A 5,576-nucleotide genomic window follows, 5' to 3' on the forward strand; every position below is an offset into this window, starting at 1 on the left:
CTCAGAAAACAATTTATCCCCACATCCCCCCCCCCCTCCCCGCCCCCCGACAGATGTACGAACAGGGATGGCTGTCTCCCACACAGAAACAGCTGCCATCCACCTCAGTCATCCCTACCCACACACCGCTTCTTTCCACTGTCCGCTCCTCGTCACCGCGAGGAGACGCACACATGGCCCCCGCACCAGCAAACATCTGCAGGGACACCCAGATGTTCCAGCCCTCACAAACACATTTCTGTGGCTGTGTCATGGATACAAAGGAGTTCAGGCGGGCGCACATACCCCATGTTCTTTGCATTTGAACACAGCTTGGTCGCTCATGCTTTGATCCCTTTTTCTGCCACAATCCGGCCCTAATTGTACCCATCAATCCCTTTCTCTTTTCCCTGCCAGCTGGCAGGTTGATGCCACTGTTTGCTTTTTATTTTCTCAGTAGTTTGACGGGGAGGATGGGGAGCAGTGGAAGGCCAAGACACTACCCTGGGCCGTGCTGGTGGCAGAAGGCTGAGCAGGCTGTCCTCTGTGGTTTTAGTCCAGCTGGATGCCAGTGGCCGGGACTGCTGGCTGTGGTCACGCATCTCCCCCTTATGGACAAGAGCTTCACTGTCCCCACTGCCCGCAACCTGCCACAGTGGGAAGTTCACCACCACCAGAGGAGAAAGGGGCTTTCCATTGACTACAACCAGCGCCAAGCACAGCCAGGAAAAATTATCCAGCTGGAGAGTTGAACTGGACTCCACAGCTGGAAACCAGTGCATAAAGGAGGACAACGGGTTCCTAACACAGCCCACGGCTGCACAAACACTAACTGCTTATTAGCTAAGTATTTTACAAGCTATCTACTATTTTGGCAGGCATTGATCCCTGGAATAAACCAGAAGGGGAGCTGTGAACTTTCACATGACTGATGCTATGTAAGGTCTGGGCCCAGAGGCTTCAGCCTTCAAGCCTAGCAGTTTGGTGCGACTGGACTGTCTTCTCCCAGTGCAAGTCTGGCAGGATTACTCACAATCTTGAAATGAGCGCTTTCCTACTCAGTATAGGACAGTGCTTAAAAAGACACCGAAGCCCTTAGGCAAACCGGACAATTTGAAGATGTTTGTAGAACAGATTTGACAAACAGATGTTGTGGATATATGAGGTTGTTTAGAAGGGAGAGAAATCCTTAGTATTTATTTCTCGTACCCGAGATGTATCCTATGTTTTTCAACCTTTAACCGGCTGCACATTACTCCAGTATTGCTTCAAGCCATGGAGAAAGCTAGTACTTTCTTGTTTCCTTTGACTGCCATCTGTACTCCGTATGTGTACTTCAGCCCAGTCGTTGTTCATCCGACAGCACCGTGAGCTACCTAGTAGCCTTGTCAACTGGTCTTAGAGAAATCTCTCTGCCATTGCGTGCCAACAGCAACATACTGAAGTTTTAAGGCATGAAAATAAGGTGCATTGATATGGCTCCAAATGAAGCTGGCGTAAATATTTTAGTTAGGCATCCTGGGATCTTCTCAAGATTATTCGGTAGTTCTTTAGAAAAAGCCTGCAAAATCTCTAAAGGGCAGCTTGTCTTCTGCATACCTCATGCAGAAGGCAAGCACATCTAGCACACGTTTGGTCTTATCGCTACCCACGCAGCAAACCATTTTCTCGGTTAGTCATCTTTCCCTACCCTCCTTCCCAACGCAAACATTGCTGCTTAGCACTCGTGAAACTCACCTCTGCTGTGTCTCTTGCACAACTTATTTCAACACGGAGAGTTGTGCCACAATCGCAGTCGACACGCAATTCTCCGGTCGGTCTCTGACAGTGATCTTACACATCAGCCCCGCTTCCTGGGTGCGTGTGTAACTTCCACACAGATATATGCCCCTCACAGCAACCCGGTACTTGTACAAGCCCTTCACTGATTTCAGCTTCTTCCTGCAGATTGACTGGGTTGTTCTTACTACGTGCCTCCCTCTACAACTCTGCCAGTCACATAAGAGTGACACTGATAAACACATCTGTCCCTGACCTGCATATAAAACCAGCATCTCATCTATCCATGCACCTATCATCACTGACTATATGTATTTACCTGTGCCTCCTCCTTGCTCTCCCCTTGCACTTAATTCCCACCCTGCTCTCATGCTGCTGGGCATGCATGTACAGCCCCTTGTGCATTTAAAGGGCTTCCCTTAAACTAAGAGGCAGATAATGACAGATCATATAAGCCATCATAAGCTTTTTCCCACTCATCACTCTTGCCTCCCCCATAAACTCTTCTCTTTCTCCCAGGCCCCACACCCAGGTCTGCAATCCTTACCTGCACTTCCCTCATTTACTTTGAGCATGCTGTGTGCACAGCTCTCTCTTATTAGACACAGCTTTTCACTCCTTTCACCTGCCCTTCCACAGCCCTTACAAGCAGGCACAAGCTGGCAGGTACTTTCCTGGCCTGCACACCATCGTGTGTCAACCTACACAAAGCTTCTCACCCCTCGTAACATGAACTGCCATTCCCATTCACTTCCACTTCGTGCCCTACAGCTCCTAACTCCGCTCATGTCCTGACACACTTCACAGTTTACTTTTGACCTTAGTACAGCTGTGTGGGTCATTCGGCCCTCCAGGTAGTTATTCCTCCCATTCTTTCTCCTCCCACCCCTTTATATCTTCAGCCATTTCTCCATTGGCACATTTGTTCCATTCTGTCTTGATGCTTCACTTTCAGCCAGTACCTACCACAGATACATAAGCACGTTTGTTATGTCTCTCTTAACAGAAAATCACTCTTTTTTTTGTTTGACTATGTGTTCTTTTCCTCCCACCCCTCTGACACTGTTCTTTGCTTTCCATTATTTTCCTTGAATGCTTCCCCTGTAACATATTGCCTGTTCTTCCCCTATGTTACCCCAGCTTCCCAGTAAGGAGGCATCCTCTGTGTCTTCTGGCACCTTTGTATTACTTTCTCTGTTTGCCTACAGAGTGATACAAAACCAAATTTCCCCACACCCTGTGCTCTCTTTCCCTACACCTCCTCTAAGACACCTTTTGCCCAGGCACCTTTACAGAAAACACAGCCCTTATTTCCTCCTACATTCCTCCTTTTTACCCATTATCATGCTTCTCAAGTCACCGTTCACCCTGCCCCCCATTTCCACTGTCTTGCATTTCCTCACAGCATTTTCACATGGTTTTTTCCCCAGTTCTGTCTCTCCTTTGCGACCAGGCAGAACATATCTATAGATCTACTCCAGCAGGCTTCCAACCTCCAAAATTTCTCTAAGCAACTATATCCTCACATACCTTTATGGGTCCCTATACCATTTTCCCATCACCACAACCTATCTCCATCTAGCTCATTTTTCCCTCTTCATTCCTCTTCTCGGCATGTGTTTCCATCACCACGCAAGCCTTCCCTTTCATACTCTAACACCTTCCTTACAAATACATCCTCATATCTATTTCTTCACAGAATCAAAGGTGTCTCCTTTAGACGCCCCCCACAAGCATCATGTAGCTGGTTATTTTCCATACCTTTCTCCAAATAGATAATAGTTCACATTTTTCTTCCTCCTCCAAACATCCTTTGTGCCCTATGCTTTCACCTTTCTTTCTCCACTCCCACTCCATTTCCTAGCTCCCCTTTGCAGACCTGAGCATCCTTGTATGTCCTTTTCATATCCTCAGCCACCCTCCAGTCTGCACCCTTTCTCATCCCTCTCAAGTGTCACTTCCCCTTCTGAGCTCCTAAACTTTTTTCCACCCACAAAGATCCTCTTTTTCCAGTTGACCTGCAGCAATTTCCTTTTTAAGCTGATCACCTTTGCATGGCTCACCTGCCTTCATTACCCCAAAACACAACACTTAGTACATAGTATTTTCAGTGTGTAACACTTTCCCTCCAAACTCCTTCAATCTATGTGTACCATTTAGTTCTTCTTTCCCTGGAAAAAAAACCCAACACCTAAACCTACATGTATTGCATACCTCAACATTGCATACCCTTCTGCACAAGGCATGCCCCTCCTGGGCATATACATCCTCTTCTCCTCATATTTTGGGTCCACCACCTGCAATCATATCTAGTTTTCCTCCTCCCACCATGCTCCTGGTACTGACACGTGTATCTAAGATCAGTCTTTTTACTACTAGCAGCTGGAACCGTGCCGAACTCTCTTCCATTCTCTGCTGCTTTTGTCTGCCTTGCCACAAAGTGAGTTTTTCATTTTTTTTATTATTATTAGATTTTCCTTTTTCTTACATCTTATTTATAGGTGTTTCTTCTACCACTCCTCCACTTACAGGCATGCACAGATCAGGTATTTCTGTGCTTGAGAATGTCTCTCCTCATGTCTGGGTATTTTCCTGAAGGCACAATGTAAAGGCAAACTTACATACCATTTGCACTCCTCATGCAACAAATCACATGAGCCTAAGAGCAAAGAGTGCTTTCTGAAAGGTTGTAGCTCATAACAATTGACTGGACCGTATCACACACATCCTCGTCTATTTAAAAAGGGGGGAGGGGGAGAAACCCCCCTCACACACACAGAGTCATCTCTAAATAACTGGTTTTGCAAGATAGGACCCAGAGAATGTGCACATAGCAGCCCTATTCAATCCAAAATATCCATCTCTCCGGATACTGCATATTTATAGTTCAAGAGATAGGACCAACGCAGAGCTTTCCCGTTTATTTTAATGAAGGATTAAGAACTGATCAGAAAACTATCTAAACCATTCATGGACTTTTTCCCCTCTTGGCTAATAGCAGTTTGGTGTCTCCATAAGGACTCGCCAGCAACTGACGCTTTAAGCTGCATTTCAGCTGTTTAGATGAGAAACAGCTTTCTATTTTGCTCTCTATATGTGCGTCTGTGTTGATTAGTTGTGTGCTGCATTCCTAGAAGGCACTTACCAAATGCTGGAAATTGCAGCGTAAGAATAGTTTTCCTGCCATCCTAGCACAAAGTGAGTGTATCTTTTTCACCTAGACACAGATGTTCAGGGAATCCTTTGATCTCCTGTTCCTCACGGAGAATTTAGTGTTGGGGTTTAAGGTGAACAGGGATTGATTCAAAGGTCATGAATAGGGTTTTCCGTGTCTGGCACACACATAAAAAAAAAAAGAAAGCTGCAGTTAAGTTAGTTACCTGAGACAGGCGAGGTGCAGAAATTGGTAATTTTGACTTTGCTTGTCATGGACTCTAGCTTTCCCTGAGGGCAAGCATGCTACGTACGTATTCTGAGGCTGGCTCTTGCAATCCACTCTCAAGATTTGCAACCCCTTTTGTTATATCTGAAGTTGCTGGTTTCCCTCTTGAAACAAAAAGAAGAGTCTCCTTTGCTCTTGCCTCTTAAATCAGATTCCTTTAGCACCTCATATTTCTCCTCTGCTGTTTTCTTGCCAGGGACCTGAACAACAGCATGTAGAGCAGGAGGAGAGAGGAACCTCAGGACTAAAGCAAGCTATAGGGCAAGTAGGGGTGGGGGAAGGAGGAGGCACAATGGGAAAGGCAACAACATTTGGGACAGATCTACTGCTTGTGAGACCCCCCCCTCCTCCCCATTATACTTCTTTAAAGGACCCC

General features: G+C 46.2%; 1 protein-coding gene across 1 annotated transcript in view; it reads right to left on the reverse strand.

The window, feature by feature from the left end:
• Positions 1-5,576, reverse strand: part of NTF3 (neurotrophin 3) — a 59,164-nt gene that overhangs the window by 53,403 nt on the left and 185 nt on the right. The gene's annotated exons all lie outside the window — the stretch shown is intronic.

This window comes from Calidris pugnax, unplaced genomic scaffold, assembly GCF_001431845.1.
Source record: "Calidris pugnax isolate Ruff unplaced genomic scaffold, ASM143184v1 scaffold47, whole genome shotgun sequence".
NCBI classification, from domain to species: domain Eukaryota; kingdom Metazoa; phylum Chordata; class Aves; order Charadriiformes; family Scolopacidae; genus Calidris; species Calidris pugnax.